Raw genomic sequence first — 17,796 nt, 5'->3', positions numbered from 1 at the left:
ATTCTGCTAACCAATAGCTAAGAGATAACACACCGTTTAAACAAACAAAGGTGGTCCTGGTGATTACGCAACTGTATGTGTTTATCAAAGCTCATTAAACTGTACATTTCAAACTGGTGAATCTTATTGTATGTAAATTATACCTCAATAAAGCTGACTTTTTTTTTAACAAGAGAATGCATGCATTCATTCATCCAGCAAATATTTACTGAGCATCTACTATGTGCATCAAAGTTTATATCACATCTTTCAGCTTGACTATCTGGGTCCTACCTGTATGTAATGTGTATGCTCTACTCATAAACTAATACTGTCCTCAAAAGCCATGTTCCATGAAAAATGGCTCCATTTTTTATTATGAATGTCACCTTAATGATGGCCTCTACAGCAGAAGGACCATTAGCTATCCATCATCTTCCATCACATCAATGAAATCTATGCTATTTTAATACAAATGCTTCCATCACAAGAAAAAAATTAAGCACCTACTGCATATATCACCACCACAGCCTTATGTTTATCTTTCTATCAAAAAAAAAAAGAAATATCTCAAAACTTACTGACAACATTGCCAGAAGACAGTATTATCGGGGAATAGACTTAATTGACTCATTCTAGGATCCATGGTGACCCAGCAGCTGACTCAAAGGCCTAGAAACTAGGCTCCTGGCTCCCAACTCCAACTCCCAATATGCACAGTGGACCTTAGAAACAAACTTGGGTTTGAATTCCAGCTCCACTTCTTACTAGTTATACGCACACACTTAGCAAAGTCAGCTTCAGTTTGCTCATCTGTGAAACAGGGATGCCAACTACCATCTCACAGCATTGTTGTGAAAACTAAAGGAGACCAGTATCACCCAGTACAATTACTGGGCACATGATTAGTTCCCTTTCTTGGTCTTCAATTATTTAAGAGTAAGAAAATATCTATTAATCAAAGTTAATTTACAATTCCTATTTTCTGCCTTGTTCATACTTTCCTCCCATCCCACCATTTCCAGTTCTTCAAACTTCAGTTACTATGTTTAGAAGTGATTTAATTTTAGAAACCTGGAAAATTCTTCTGAGTAAATTGAGCAAAACCTTCATCTGCCCCAAGGGGAATTCTGAGCCAAATAATTATTTCTAACAAGAAAAGAATTTTTTCTATGGGGGTTATTCATTTTAACCACATGAATGCCACCAAGGCTGCACACAAAGTAACAGAAAATCATCTGGAACATACTGTACAGATCCTCCGAAGGGAAACATCCCCCTAAAATCCAAACACCTCCCTCCCTAATCTTAGGTAGTAAAATCTTAACAGGCGATCTGAATTCCCCTGGCACTGACACCAGTTCAACTCCTTAGGCCAGAAGTGCAGCAGTCTGTAAAATGCCCTGAACAAACCCCACCTCTCGAAATATCCCTAAAAGGCAGGGAGGTCCAGAGGGTATTTTCTCCTCCTTCGACAGATAAAGCACTAGAGGCACAATTCCTTTCATTCAAGGTCATTCATGTCAGTGGAGGTGCGACGGGGAATCTGCAGTGTCTGTGGCTTTCTGGAGATCACACTGCAGGGAATTTTTTTTCTTTTTCTTTTTTTTTGGAAGGGGGTGGGGGGGGGGGCGCTGCCTATTCTCTTCCCCTCTCCCACCCTTCAAGTGTGAGCACTGGTCTCGGCATTTCCGAAACAAGCCACAACAAGCTCTGCAGCGTAAGGAAAGGGGCTGACGCGATGAAGAAACAGATGCTCCAAAGCAAGATGGTCTTTCTCGGCTCGCAGAGCCTCCTCCAAGGTTATTAACAGAAACCGCAGGCACCCCAGGGAGCTCTCTACTCCCCGCTCCGAACACCCCCAGCCCGGCCGCCCCGGGGACGCCGAGCTTCCTTCAGCAGCCTTCGCCGCCCGAGGCCACCGGCCCCAGAAACCGCACTTCATTCCTGCGCTCCGGGAAGCCATGGCTCCTTCCCCGCCCCGCGCGGGGCTGGAGGGGGGCAGTGCGCGGAGAGGCGGGCCGCGCGCGCTGCGGAAAGTTCACCGCGGCGGCCGGCCGGCCGGCGGGCGGGCGAGGGGCGGCCCCGGCCCGGCTCGCCCGCGTCCCCCAGCAGATTCCACCATTAATTAGTCCTAAGGACTGTCTACTGGCAACTTAAACAAAGCGAATGCCTCGAATTCCTTCCCGGCCCAGCGGTCTGGCCGCGAGAGCAGCTTCGGGCCGGGGCGCGCGGGGCCGGCGCTGCGGGCCGACCGACGGCTGCGGCGGAGCCCTTCCCCCGCCCGGCCCGCGCCCCCGCCCCCGCCGCCGGGCCCAGCAGCCCTGCCCGCAAGCCGGCCCGCGCGCTCCCAAATCTCTCCTCCTCCTCCTCCTCCTCCTCCTCCTCCTCGGGAGCTCCCGGGCTCTTCCTGTAAGATCACTTCCTTCCTCCCCGGGTGCCCGCGGGCCCCGCGCAGCCCCCCTCCCCGGCGGTCCCGGCTCCCCCCCACCCCTCCCGGCCGAGCCGCTCCCCGCCCCCCACCGGGCCCCTGCGCCCCGCGCGTCTCCCCACCACTACCACCCCCACACACACAACTCCCAAACTCGACCCCCAAACTCCTCCTCTGCCCCCTCAAACACGTTCCCCTCAGCTCTTGGCCCCAAACATTTTTTTTTAACCTCAGATTCTCGCTCTCCCACCAAGAAGTCTCTCAGAACCTTCCCTCCACCCCCCCCCCACCCTCCAAAGGAGAAAAAAAAAGAAAAAAAAAAATCTCTCAACTCTAAAAGAATTCTCAAGGTCTGGCTCCAGAGATGTCCCCTTCGGAGCTCTTTCTCCGAAATGCCGCTCAAACTCTACCCCCCACTTCAACTCCACACACCTCACCCGCGCCCGCCCTCGCCAGGGTGCGCCCGCCGGTTCTGCCCGGTCACCCCTGGGTGCCCCGACCCCCTTTGGCGGGGCAAGCCGCCCCTCTGAGCGCTCTCCTCTCTCCGCCCGCCAGCCCGGCCACCCGGCCTCCCGCGCCGCCCTCCCGCCACTTCACCGCGGACTCCTCACCTCAGCGGCTCCGGCCCGCACTCCCGCCCGCCACGGGATCCGGCGCTCAGCTCCCGGCGGCCGGCGCCTCCTCCGGCTCCCGGGACTGACAATGAGGGGCGGGACTATCTTGTGACGTCAGGGTCCTGGAGGGCGTGGCTTCTTTGAGGGGCGGGGCTGATCGACGGTCCCGCCCCTTCATCTTGCCTTTTCCCCCCTCTCTAGGACTTGAACTATTCCAAGTTTCTACTGCCGGTCTAGCTAGAGTGCCCAGCGCCTGTGCTAGGCGCGGTGGCAAACCGAAATGGAAGACAAGACTTGTTTTCAAGAGGGGCATTCTCAGGGGATTGTGGGATTAAATGAGATAATCCATGTAAAGGTATTTAGCCCAGAGCCTGGTATGGAGTAATCTCTCAACAAATACTATTTCTATTACTCAGCAAAATGTAGAAAAGGAACTCAGCTTGAACTCAGAAGGCATGGTGGGTTCCAGTCCCCACCTCCGCTATTAATTCCTTGTGTGATCCTAGGGAAGTCCTTTGCTGTCTGCGTTCCCTCCTGTTGCCTTTAAAATGGGAGGGGGCCATGACCAGATGGTCTCAAAGGGCCCTCCAATAATACTGTGACTTTCCTGTGGAACTATACTATGTGCAAAGCACCCTGGGGGCCCAGAGAAGTGGGGAGGGGGGCCTTAGAAGGGAGTTCAAGACCTAGCCCCAGCATGGTACAGGACACAGCTCTAGATGCTCTCCTGGCTGGTGCCCTCCCACGTACTGGCACAGAGTTGCATTCACAAGCCGGGACACAGATGCACGGAGGCCCTCTTCCTCTCTGACTGCAGCAGCATAGCTGGTCTCTTGAGACATCGCTTGTGTAAGCTCCTTATTGCCTATGGAATAAAGGCCAAATGCCTGGCCTGGTCTGATCTCTTCCTACCTTTACACACACACACACACACACAGTTTATCCAAACTTCCCCTAGCACACACCCACTGCTTTCCCATATCTGCCCATTGCTCATGCTCTGCCCTTACTGTCTCATCTCAGTTTACAACTCCTCCTAGTTTCCCCCAGCCAGAAGCTGACTCTCCCTTCCCTGAATGCCCATGGCATTGTGTTAACTCTTATGTGGGCACAAACACATTTTAACTTATGTCAAACTGACCTCCCCTTTGTTTCTTAGCACTTCCTCACTTCCTTGAGGTCAGAACCCACACATAAGTTTGTGGAGCTCAGGTTCTGATGTCAGAAAACCTTGGGATGATATATCCATGTTCTGGCCCATACTACCTCTCTTTGAAACTCATTCTCCTCATCTGTCAAATGGGCATATTAAGACAGTCACTGTGCTGTTTGTTTTAAAATCATAGAAGACACTGTGTGGAAAGCACCAACCACGGTGCTCCACAAATGATGTAGCTGCCATTCTTATTTATTATTGTTGCTGTTATTATTATTATCAGCAATACTGTTTCTAGTTCCTAACACCAGATAGCATCCCTAGTGATGATACACTCAATCATTTCATAGTGGGAGACTTTAAGGAGCTGAGAGAGAAATAGACACTCTGAGAGGGGCCCTCCCCAGCATGGCCACTGGGATAGGAACTCCAGTTTCTAGACCCCCGGTGGATTCTGCAGAGTCACAGCTGACACCCAGGGGTGTCTCTGTCACTCAGCACCCATCCAGGTTGGGGACTCCTTCGAGTTCTCATCTTTGGCAGCAGAGCTGACCTGGTTCTCCCTCATACCTCTCTCCTCTCATTTTCCTTACAGAGAGATGGATCTGTGTTAAACTGCCCTTGACACCCCCACAGTCTTCTAGCAGAGCTGTAGCAAGGCACTGGGCGTTTCCAGAGTGCTGGCCTGTGGGAAGAGGGAAAAGGCTTTGGGGTTCTGATTAATTTCCTGCGAGGCTGACAGGCAAATGGCTGTTCTGAATTGCCTGGGCTGGTCCTCAAGGGCTCCTAACAAATTGCAGCTTATTTTTAGAATAAGAGATTCAAAAATGCCACTTCCCATGAAAGGAAGGCACAGCCACAGGATTGCTGCCGGCAAAGAAAGGGCCTTGACTAAGTCCCTCCTATGTGCTGATTCCAAGCATTGCAGACACTTGAAAGTGAGAACCCAGGACATACAGGGGAGGTTCTGAAGATAGAACTTTCTCTCCAGGACCCATGACCCCATCAGCCACCTATTCATTCATTTGAGCCTTGGCACAGGCCAGATCAGGATTCAAATCTCAATTCTACCACCTACCAGTTGTGTGACCTTGGGCTTTCAATTGTCTGCACCTCAGTTTATCATCTGAAAAATGTGAATAATAACAGTACCTATTTCATACAGTGGCACAGGGGCTGTGAGGATCAAATGGCATAACGTGTGAAGGAGCTGAGTTCAGAGCCTGGCATCTAGTTCATGTCAGGATATGGCGGCTGCTGTTACTACTCCAGCAGGACCTCCCGGTAAGGCCTCTCATGTGCTGGCATGTGGACTGGAAGTAACAGTCCTGACCATGAGAAGCTCATTTGGTAAAAGGAATGGAGGAGATTTTCATGAATAACCAATAAAAGGTGACTACTGGATATTGTTAAACAAACAAAAGTTGCAGAATTACAGGTGTAGCAGGATCTCATAATTATAATTATATACTTAGTACATGCACTAAAAAGGAGAATATTGGGGACTTCTTTGGTGGTCCAATGGTTAAGAATCTGCCCTCTGATGCAGGCGATGCAGGTTCGATCCCTGGTCGGAACTAAGATCTCACATGCTAAGTAGCAACTAAGCCCATGCACCACAACTCCTGAAGCCTGTGTGCCACAGCTACAGAGTCTGTGTGGCAAAGAAGATCCGGGGCACCACAGCTGAGACCGGACACAGCCAAAGACAAAAGAAAGAAATTTTTTAATGGAGAATATAAAAAACTAAATAAGAAATCTTCACCTTTTCTCCTTGCTTTTTGCTTTGCTTTCTTTGTATCTGTGCCTGTGTGTATATATAGCAGGAATTTTCAAAAAAGACTCTACTGAATGCTAAGAGAGGGGAAAAAGGATGAAGACATAGCTACAAGGTGTATTCAGCAATGGACATCTGGGCCAACTCTTCATAAGCCATAGAAAATTCTACAGGTTCCACCTCATTCTTCATGGCATTCCAAGGAAAGCCCCGCCCAGACAATTCTCACCTTCTCCATCTCCCCAGCCCTTAGCTGCAGTTGAACTTTTCAATGCTATAGTCAGAGGCAGGACTCTGAACAGAATTCCCAGGAACCACGGCAAGGCCAGGAGGAGAAACCTTTACACAGGAAGAATTTTTTTTTTTTTTTTGCTCCCTGTCCTGTGCCCCATTCCCACCTCCCAAGGAATAACAGTCTGTCAGCATCTTATACCCACAGTGCCTAAACCTGTCTGCAGTCTAATTTCTCTCATTATATCCTTGTGTAATTTAAATTTTTACAAGGAGGATGTATTACTTGGTCATCAGAAAAGAGGCAGTAAAGACGCATGTAAGAAGAAAGCTAACCAAGCCCAAGTTCCTTCACTTCTGTTGGTTTGCAAACGATGCATCGAACAATGTGGTTGAGGCCAGTGCTTAAGTCTCACAGGATCATAGAAAGTGAGGGTGGAAAGGGATAAAACCACCCTCAGTTTCTCCTACCAGCCCTCAAATGGCAGGCTTTTAAGTCTCCTCACATTTCAGACCACGCATCAACACATGCATTTGTTGAGTGAACACATTCACTCAACAAACACCTATAGATCTTTTACTATAAACCAAGCACCATACAGGTTAGGAAAGTCATTATTCCCACCTTGCAGATTAGAAAAACAAGGCTCAAGGAAGTAAAGTAACTTGCCCAAAGTCTCACATCTGCAGGAATCTAAAGGAAGACCTTCACAACATTAAAACCCAGTTCCTAAAGTAGGAGAACTGAATTCCAAAGTGAGTGAGCCACTGTGGTGGCCTGGGTGACTTCGGGCAAGTCACTGAACTCTTCCAGGAGCAGTTTGCCCATCTCTCGGGAGTTAGGGCATACCTGGATATTTTACGTAAGTTAAGTGCTTTTGCCAACATCCGATGGATCATCGAAAAAGCAAGAGAGTTCCAGAAAAACATCTATTTCTGCTTTATTGACTATACCAAAGCCTTTGACTGTGTGGATCACAATCAGCTATGGAAAATTCTGAAAGAGATGGGCATACCAGACCACCTGACCTGCCTCTTGAGAAACCTGTATGCAGGTCAGGAAGCAACAGTTAGAACTGGACATGAAACAACAGACCGGTTCCAAATAGGAAAAGGAGTACATCAAGGCTGTATATTGTCACCCTGCTTATTTAACTTCTATGCAGAGTACATCATGAGAAACGCTGGGCTGGAGGAAGCACAAGCTGGAATCCAGATTGCGGGGAGAAATATCAATAACCTCAGATATGCAGATGACACCACCCTTATGGCAGAAGGTGAAGAGGAACTAAAGAGCCTCTTGATGAAAGTGAAAGAGGAGAGTGAAAAAGTTGGCTTAAAGCTCAGCATTCAGAAAACTAAGATCATGGCATCCAGTCCCATCACTTCACGGCAGATAGATGGGGAAACAGTGGAAACAGTGGCTGACTTTACTTTTCTGGGCTCCAAAATCACTGGCAAATGGTGATTGCAGCCATGAAATTAAAAGACGCTTACTCCTTGGAAGGAAAGTTATGAGCAACCTAGACAGCATATTAAAAAGCAGAGACATTACTTTGCCAACAAAGGTCCATCTACTCAAGGCTATGGTTTTTCCAGTGGTCATGTATGGATGTGAGATTTGGACTATAAAGAAAGCTGAGTGCTGAAGAATTGATGCTTTTGAACTGTGGTGTTGGAGAAGGCTCTTGAGAGTCCCTTGGACTGCAAGGAAATCCAACCAGTCCATCCTAAAGATCAGTCCTGGGTGTTCATTGTAAGGACTGATGTTGAGGCTGAAACTCCAATCCTTTGGCCACCTCATGCAAAGAGCTGACTCATTGGAAAAGACCCTGATGCTGGGAAAGATTGAGGGCAGGAGGAGAAGGGGACGACAGAGGATGAGATGGTTGGATGGCATCACCGACTCAATGGACATGGGTTTGGGTGGACTCCAGGAGTTGGTGATGGACAGGGAGGCCTGGCGTGCTGCGATTCATGGGGTCGCAAAGAGTCGGACATGACTGAGTGACTGAACTGAACTGAAGTTATATCACAAAGAGAAGTTGTTACATCAGCTCTTCTGGGAATGATTCCGCTTGGCACATTCCTGTTTCTGTGTATCCCCATGAATGTTTTACTCCCCGTTAACACATTTAGGACAGTCTTCCTCAAATAATTGCATATTATTCCCGCCACTAGCCTGGGACCTTCTCAAGGAGGGAAACGATGCTTATTCATTTCTGTTCCCTTTCTGCCTCCAGGACAGGGTCTGGTGTTTCCTCGGTTCCTTCATTCTTTTCTTTATTTCATAACAAATGGTTGAGAGCCTAACATGTGTAAGACAGCAAAGGTCCCTGCCTTCTTGGACCTTAGGACTGATGAAGGGACTTCCCTGGTGGTGCAGTGGTTAAGAATCCACCTTGCAATGCAGGGGCTGCAGGTTCAATCCCCGGTCAGGGAACAAAAATCCCACATACTACAGAGCAACTAAGCCCATGCCACAACTACAGAAGCCCATGTGCCACAGCTAGAGAATTCATGAGCCACAGTGAAAGATCCTGCATGATCCAACAAACATGTCCTATATGGCAACTAAGACCCAAAGCAGCCAAATAAGTAAATTAAAAGTTTTTTTTTTTTTAAGCAGTGCTCAAAAAAAAAGTTTCAAAAACCAAAACAAACAAAAAAGACTGGTGGGTGGAGGGACAAGAAAATATTAAGCACAATTAATTACTTCATAACAACTGCATTAAATCCCACAGAGTATCAGGCCAGGTGAGTGAGAGCTTGGGGAATGTGGAGTGGGGACTTAATTGAATTCTGGACACAGGGAAGGTTTCCTAGAGGAGGTGGACTTGAGGCTCAGAGAGGTTAAGAAATTTGGTCAAGGTCACACAGCTGGTAAGTGGTCAAGCTGGGATTTTAACCCAGAAGGCCTCACTCCCAAACACATATTCCTCTGCTAGACAACACCGCCTTTTATCTCCTCTCTCCTATTTTTTCCCGACTCTTACTAGGGAGAGGGAACAAGGCCTAACATAGGATGCTCCAAAGCAATATTTTCCCCAGATTGAGGGGTCAGAGCCCTCTTAGAGAATCTGGTGAAATCCAAGAAACCTCTCCTAGGAACTGCATGGACACAGACAGACCCACAGAATCTTGCCTGCAATTTCAGGGGGTTCATAGGCATCATGAGGCCCAGGTTTAGAACTCACACCATGGGAACCTTACAGTGAGATTCTCAGAACCTCAGACAAGACACCAGGGCCCCATGGGGACCTCACATTCAGAGACAGACCCCGGACCTCCATAAAAAGATTCTCAAGATCCAGGAGAAAGATCCTGGGAACCTTTAGAGATCCCAAGCCCCTCCCCTGCAGAGACATTCGTAAGATGCTACAAAGACTATAGAGGAGGATCAGGCCCTCAAAAACCCAGCATCAACCCCTGCACCTTGGAAAGCTAAGACCGTTTTGGAGTCACAGACACTTTGAGGAAAAAAAAAAAATGCAACCTACAACATGCTTTGCACAAAATCCAGGCGTTCACAGACCTCTATGAGGTCATCAATTACCCCCAGAATCAGGCCTCCTGTTCTCGGGCCTCCATAAAACCTGGACCCTCCCGAGCCCCTCACCAACCTGAACAAGGTCCACAGACTAAAGACACAAACTTTAGATTCAAGCAGCCCATGGGTCGAATTCCGCCCTATAGCTTACTAGCCGTGACCTTGGACCACTCACCTACAAACCCTGGGGCCTCAGCGTCTCACTCCGCAAAGAGAGGCTCGGCCACCTCTCCCTCCCCAGTCCGGCCCCGCGCGGCGCGGGCTCTGTGCCGTGTGGGCGCTGGCGCCCGCGGGACCCAGGCCGCTGGGCTCGGGCGCCCGTGACCGGGGCTGCGGCGCTTGCCTGCGATCCTGATGGACCGACTGCAGCGGGAGCGCGAGCGGCGGGGGAGGCGGCGCGCCTACCGCAGTGACAGCTCCACGCCGCCGCGGGCCTGGGAAGCCGGCGAGGCCGTTCCCACCCGCCGGGCAGGGCGTTCCCGCCGGCCGGCTTCCTGCAGTCCGGGGCAGCCGAGTGGGGGAGGCGCGGAGGGGCCGCGGGGCCCGGCAGGCCTGGTTCCTGGCTTTCTCTCCGCGTTTCCTGAGGCGGACCGGCCGGGGGATGGGACCCAGCACAAACGTCCTTCCCGGGAGCGCAGCCAGGAAATCGCGTCCTGGTTCGCTCAGGTTCCTGCTGTGTCCCAGGACGATGCCGGTTGTGGTCCATGATCTTCTCGTCCTGACATAATGAGTACGATGCAAGAAGAAACGGCAGACCCCAGACCCCACAGCCCAGCGAGATTCCAATCGCGTGATGGAAGTTGGTTAATTTCATTCTACGGATGAGAAACCGAAGGCTGGAAAAGTGAAGTGACATCATAAAAATATTGCTACAGATAAAGAAGTGCTCACTACCTACCAGGTGCTATGCTACAAATGCGCTAAAGTAACTGTGTCTCTGAGCGCTCAGAATCTATGAAGATAACTATTGTCCCTATGTTATAAATGAGGAAACTGAGAACCAGAGAGGTCAAGTGGTTTCTGCAATGTCACACAGCTAGGAGTTCAATGCCAGTCTCCTGTTTCTGGAGCTCAAGCCATTCCACTGTCCTGCTTCCCAGATGTCCTATTTCAACTCATTACAGTGAGTAACCTGAGAGTCAGAACCCCGTCTCCTTTGTTTCTGGGTCCCCCAAACGCCACTTGGAACTTGACACAAAATAAGTGCTCAGAGGTGACTCTGGAGCCTAGCGCGTTGCATACATGCTCAGTCGTGTCCGACTCTTTGCAACCCCATGGACTATATAGCCCACCAGACTCTTCTGTCCATGGGATTTTTCCAGGCAAGAATACTGGAATGGGTTGCCATCTTCCCTACCTAGGGATCAAACCTGCATCTCTTGCCTCTCTGCATTGGCAGGCGGATTCTTTACCACTGCACCACCCAGGAAGCCCCCTGGAGCCTAGTAGAGCAGCTCAAAGTTAGCAGGACTAGTAGGAGGCATCTTATCTGACTCCTTCTAGACCCTTCATCATAGGGAAAATTCAGCCTCTGCTTCAATAGTTCGTAGCATGACGAACTCTCTCTCTCCCACCATAATCCTTTCCTCTGTTGAACAAATATGTTTGGTCTAAAATGTGAATACTTCATTTTGCTCATGGTTCCTTGTAAACAGAGGAAGACCATTGCCCTTCTCATGACCATAGTATACACCGCGTGGTATTCTTAGCCATTTTATTAAGGTTCAATAATTTTAAGTCTTTGTGAACTGAAACAACACCAGCTATTCACCAAAGATGTTCCTCTTCCATGTGTAGAGTTGCTTCAGAGAAAAGCAGCCCAGACTACATTTTCCAGCACCCCTTGCAACTAAGTATGTGACAGTGGGCTATGGGCAGGACGATGTGTGCCGTGTCCAGGCCAAATCCAACTTAAAAACTATGTATGCTTTCTCAAAGCTCTGTCTTTTCCCTCTGTCTGCCAACTGCATGGGCTTCCCAGGTGGTGCTACTGGTAAAGCAACTGCCTGCCAATGCAGGAGACACAGGTTCAATCCCTGAGTCAGGAAGATCCCCTGGAGGAGGGTGTGGCAGCCCATTCCAGTATTCTTGACTGGAGAATCCTGTGGACAGAGGAGCCTGGCGGGCTACAGTCCATAGGGTCTCAAAGAGTTGGACACGACTGACTTAGCACACACGCACGCCAACTGCATGCCAACACAGGTGAACTTGGGAAATCACGTGTTGAACACGGGAGAACCTTGGTCAGCCCGGGTTTCACTCAAGTCGCTTGACTGAATGGTACCACATTGAACCAACTTCTACTTAGTGTTCAGACACTGATCTCTCAGGATTTCTCTATTTCAGCAGTTAGCATCTCTTTAACAAACACTGGGACCAACGTGGGTTCATTGTTATGACCTCCACTTCACAAAGCAAGGTGTTGGTCATAGAAAAGTTGCTTAAAGACGTCCATTTGGTACTGACTGTGTCCAGCTGGATCAGTTGGGCAAGAAATAGTCTCTGTTCATCTCACTGATTCACTTCATCCTTTCTATTCCCACAAGGGTTTTGAGATGGTTTCCATTGTAGCCACAAGCCTATTTGATGGTTAATTAAAGAGCAAGAATCAAGGAGTAATGAAAGCCTGGACCAAAGGCCAGTGGAGAAGGAGGCAAGAAAAATGAAACATTGACTAATTATAGCAGAAATGCTAGGTCAAGTTTTCTAAGAATAGCAACTGTGACAGAGCAAAAAAGAAGCCACAGCTCCAAGTTTCCTGGCAGTCAAAGCAAAGAGGGAAAGAGGATGCTACAAATTATATAGGAAGCAATAAATGTTTGATTAGCCACACAAACCCCAGAACCAGATTGTGTTGCTTTGAAGCCCAGCTCTACCACTTACTTAGGCAGTTACTTAACTTCTGTGTGCTTCTTTTTTTTTTTAATTTAAAAAATGGGGATGATATAAAATAAAACCCCACCCTTATAATACAGGAGCCAAGGCATATTCAGATCTCATAACAGGCCTATTACATGTGGTGAATTCTGTATAAGAATTAGCTATTGTTACAGTCTAATTGGAAGAATCAGGTCAGTGATTTGCAAAAGACAATTTTTTTCCCTTTACTAAACTCTCAGAGGAATGTATTCTATAAGGGACCCCAACTAATACAATGAACTATGCCTTAATCAGATTTATAACAACTGCTGGGCCCTGTATCACACAGTCATTTCTCTTATTGGCTTTTGGTCCAGACAAGCCTTAGCATTCTATTCATTAGGTAATCTGGGGGGGGCAGATTGTTGGGGTGCCCTAGGTGCTTTATGGATAACCTGCCCCCAAGGCAGATAAGTGTTGTGGTGATGAGCAAAGGGGCTGGTATCAGACAGACTCAGGTATGTTTGTCAACCTTTTCAAGCCTCAGTTTCTTATCTATAGAGTGTAGACAACAAGAAATAGTATCTACCCAAGAGAGTAGAGAAGGCAATGGCACCCCACTCCAGTACTCTTGCCTGGAAAATCCTATGGATGGAGGAGCCTGGTAGGCTGCAGTCCATGGGGTCGCTAAGAGTCAGACACGACTGAGCGACTTCACTTTCACTTTTCACTTTCATGCATTGGAGAAGGAAATGGCAACCCACTCCAGTGTTCTTGCCTGGAGAGTCCCAGGGACAGGGAAGCCTGGTGGGCTTCCGTCTATGGGGTCGCACAGAGTCGGCCACGACTGAAGTAACTTAACAGCAGCAAGAGAGTTGCTACAAAGACTATGGGAAAGGATAGATGCAAAACCATTGCCACAATGACTGGGACTATGGGAAGACTGTGCTACACTGACACTCACAAAATAGGGAAGAAACTGCCAAATTTAAATAGGGAGCCTCACCTGAGACCCCTGGGGTAAGGCGAATCTTTTTTTTTAAGGTTTATTTATTTGTTTATTTATTTATTGGCTATGGAAGGCCTTTGTTACTGCACTCAGACTGTGGGGAGCAGGGGCTACTGTTTGTTGCTATGCGCGGGCTCCTCATTGCAATGGCTCTTGTAGCGGAGCACGGGCTCTAGGCACACAGGCTTCAGTAGCTGCGGTGTGTGGGCTCAGTAGTTTTGGCTCTCGGGCTCCACAGCGCTGGCTCAATAGTTGTGACACACGGCTTAGTTGCTCCGCAGCATGTGGGATCTTCCCGGACCAGGGGTCAACCAGGTGCGCCTTGCATTTCAAGGCTCTTCTTAAACACTGGACCACGAGGGTAAGCCTTTTTTTTTAATTTAAAAAATGGGGGTGATATAAAATAAAACCACGCTCTTATGATAAATGAGCCAAGGCATATTCAGATCTCATAACAGGCCTATCACATGTGGTGAATTCTGTATAAGAATTAGCTATTGCTACAGTCTGACTGGAAGAATCAGGTCAGTGATTTGCAAAAGACAATTTGCAATTGCAGGTGTCCCTTGCATTTCAAGGCGCATCTTAAACACTGGACCATGAGGGAAGCCTGAGAATCATTTTTAATGCTTCAAAAAGCAGAACAGGTAAGACTCTGAGTTTTCACTACAGGGGGCTCAGGTTCTATCCCTGGTCAGGGAACTAAGATCCCACATGTCATGTGATGAAAATAAATAAATAAATTAAAAAATTTTAAAAATTGAAACAGAATTGGTACATTTTCCCCAGGATGTGTCCCTGGGGCTAACCAAAGCATTACTTTTTTGCTTGTGGCTGGAATTCCCTTGGCCTAATTTGGTGTGTTGTGCAGCACAAGCTGGTCTGTTTTTGGAGCCACCTCTGCCCGGTGAGGCACTGCAGAGCCAGAATGACTACCGTGTGCTCCATTGCTCAGTTGTGTCCAACTCTTTGTGACTCCATGGACTGTAGCCCACCAGGCTCCTCTGTCCATGGACTCTCCAGACAAGAATCTTAAAGTGGGTTGCCATGCCCTCCTCCAGGGCATCTTCCCAACCCAGGGATCAAACTCACGTCTCCTGCATTGCAGGTGGATTCTTTACCACTGGGCCACCTGGAAAGCCCAGAATGACTACTATGCTACAGGAAAGACTGTCTTTGAGGGGAAATGAGAACTGACCCCTCATAGCACGTGTTAGGTGCTTCACATATTATCTTGCCTAACCGCCACAACAGCTGCAAAGGGTAAACCCTGTCGACAATCGCATTTTATGGATGAGTAAACTGAAGGACTTCCCTGGGGGCTCAGACTATAAGCTTCTGCCTACAAAGCAGGAGACCCGTGTTTAATCCTTGGGTTGGGAAGATCTCCTGGAGAAGGAAATGGCAACTCACTCCAGTATTCTTGCCAGAAAAATCCCATGGACGGAGGAGCCTGGTAGACTACAGTCCACGGGGTCGCAAAGAGTCAGACACGACTTCACTTTCACTTTCACTTTCTTTTCAAACTGAGGATCAGAGAAGCAAAGTGATCTGTCCAGGGTCACAGAGCTAAGAAGTGGCAAGGCTGGGACATGAGAGAGCTGCGTCTGACACTAGCATGTACTTCTCACCACTAGGCAACACGGCCCCTCCCCTCCACCCTGGGCCAGGATCTCCTCTCTCCCATGAACCTAAGCTGTTTGTTTTTCTCAAGGATCTTCTGGGAAACACATGCTGTAGGAACCAACATATTCCTCCTGTCGGGGCAGTCCCTTCCCCTGTGAGAACCATCTCCTGGGTAAGACACGCAGTGTCAATGGAGTGACTCAAGCTGGTTGTAAGTTCTGAGTGGGCGGAAAGCCAGCCACCGACATCATCACCACGTCCAGTCTCGTCTCTCAGCCTCCCGGTTGGTCTCCTTTTCAGTCTCAAGGCTCCCCCACCTCCCTTCCTCCTCTCACAGCTCGGGTGATGGTTTTCAACACTGATCTAACCAAGTCATTCCCCTGCTAAATACCCTTCAGTAGCTCCCTGTTGCTCCCAGGATAAAGTTTGAAGTCAATTGTTTGCTGTGGCCCTCAAGGTCCAGCCTACCTCTCCAACCCTCCCTTTGCTCTCAGGCATGCTTGGCCCCCATGGACCCAGATATCCATGGTTTCCAGCCCCCGGGCCTTTGCGCCTGCGGTTCTGTGTGACGCGAGGTGAACGAACTGCCAGCCTGAGCTGGGCATCTGTCCGATTCTGTCCGTCTCACCTTCAGCCTGCCCTCGGACCGAGACGTCTTTGCCAGGAGGAATTGCTAACCATCGACCTGGAAAAGGGCCCAGTTGGGAAGACAGCACCGGCCACTCAGGCGCTGTGGAGAGCCCTGGGAAACGAGGACATTATCCTGCATCCATTCTCTGTGTCCGAGGCTAACTGTCTGGGAGGTGACATGATAAAGCGGCGAAGGGACGCTCGATTTCCTTCCAAGTCTCCATGATGCCTGTGCCCAAGCCTTTAACAACTCCCTTATGTGGTCTCCTTGGTGAAGACAGAATTCACCCGCTGTGTATGTCCATAATGTACACAGTTGCCTGATGCTGTCCCCGAGCACGCAGTCTTCCCACCTCATTATTCCCTCCTGCCAAAGAAAATTGCTCTGAATGAGGAAGGCACCCGCCCGCCTTCGATTTCTGTGCGTTTCTCTGGTGTCCTTCCGCCCCCTGGTGGTCATACCTGGAATAGAGTGATTTCTGCTCTGAGGATGGAAGGGCGTTAAACAAATTGTCCAGGGTAAAAGCATTTTCATCTCAGTCTACATTCCCCCCAAGAACCCAGGGCTCACCTGGACCTGAAATTCGGAGAAAGGCAGACGTTGATTCCATCTCACTGTGGAATCTCGGGCCTGTCACTTCCACTCTCTGGGTTCAGGATCTTCATTTATAAAAAGGGGCCTAAAGAGATTGGGCCCTACCAGCCCTGATATTCTAGGATTATGTCACTAAGTGACCTGTGACTCTGCCTCCTTCTTTAGCTCAGCGGGAAGAATGTAAATTCCAGGAAGTCAGGGAAGCTCCTGGCTTGTTCCCTCTTGTTCACAAGCGCACCGGTCAGTGCTTCATACCTAGATGCGTTCCTGGGTTTGCGGCTGCATTCATAGAAAGATTGCATATACCATGTGGGGCTTCCCTGGTGGCTCAGTGGTAAAGAGCCCACCTACCAATGCAGGAGCCACAGGAGACGCAGGTTTGATGCCTGGGTCGGGACGATCCCCTGGAGAAGGAAATGGTGACCCACTGAGTTCATGGGGTCATCAAAGAGTGGGACTTGAAAGACACAGATAGGACGTAGCCACTAAACAACAACAGCAATATGCAACGAAGGAGGTGAAAGTCATTCTGCCCATGTCTGAGGTCCCATTTGGGATCAGAACTTGGAAAATGACATGGAGAAAGCATAACTCATTCATGGGAGGATGAACAAAATAATAGCTGTAAGAGGGATCCCCCAAAGCCACATTATATGGGGGAACAGTTGAAGGGACCAGAATATTGACTCTGGTCTAAAAAAGACTCAAGGGGCACACATGTTTTCCTTCAAATATCTGGAGAGGGCATCTGGGGAAAAGAACTGGGAGAACTAGGAACAAGGGCTGCTGCTTCAAGGGGACAGATATTTCTCCCCCCTAACCAAAAGAAGTTTTCAGTCTGAGCTAGAAAAAAAGAACAGACCTGAATTTGAATCCCAGTCTGTCCCTAACTAGCTATTTTTAAAGAAGAGATTATAGTTGCTCCACAAGGTTGTGGCAGCCTCTGCTGTACAAGGTGAATTAGTTACGTACACACATATATTCCCCTCACCGTTGGATCTCCCTCCCACCCCGCCCCACCCCATCCATCTAGATCACTGCAGAGCGCCGGGATGAGCTCTCTGTGCTATGCAGTAGGTTCCCACTGGCTGTCTGTTTGTGACCTTGGACAAGTTTCTTCATCATGTTAAGCCTTGGTTCTCTCATCTGTAAAATGGATATAACGTGGAGTACACAGGACTGTTGCAAGGAGAGAATGATACAAAATATTTTTTAAATGCCTAGCGCAAGGCCAAGTACCCAGTTGGTGCTGGGTGAGTATAGCTGTGGTTAAAAACACAGAGAGGGAGTGAGCACCCTGTCACTGGACGTGTAAGCAGAGGCTCGAGGATAACTTGGT

At 48.9% G+C, this 17,796-nt stretch overlaps 1 protein-coding gene across 5 annotated transcripts in view; it reads right to left on the bottom strand.

Moving 5' to 3' along the window:
• LUZP1 (leucine zipper protein 1) overlaps positions 1–10,075 on the bottom strand; it is a 102,853-nt gene extending 92,778 nt beyond the window's left edge. For 2 of the 5 annotated variants that reach the window (XM_070776912.1, XM_070776925.1), the window contains exon 1: positions 9,914–10,075. The gene's annotated coding sequence lies outside the window, so the exon portion shown is untranslated. Of the gene's footprint in view, positions 1–3,021; positions 3,127–9,913 lie in introns of those variants that run through there. The other 3 variants (XM_070776896.1, XM_070776920.1, XM_070776903.1) reach the window with 3 other exon arrangements.
• Between the last annotated feature and the right edge of the window lie 7,721 nt (positions 10,076–17,796).

The sequence above is a fragment of the Bos indicus genome, chromosome 2, assembly GCF_029378745.1.
Source record: "Bos indicus isolate NIAB-ARS_2022 breed Sahiwal x Tharparkar chromosome 2, NIAB-ARS_B.indTharparkar_mat_pri_1.0, whole genome shotgun sequence".
Taxonomy (NCBI): Eukaryota; Metazoa; Chordata; class Mammalia; order Artiodactyla; family Bovidae; genus Bos; species Bos indicus.
Note: the sequence above shows the minus strand (reverse complement) of the source record. Positions and strands in the feature narration are given on the sequence as shown.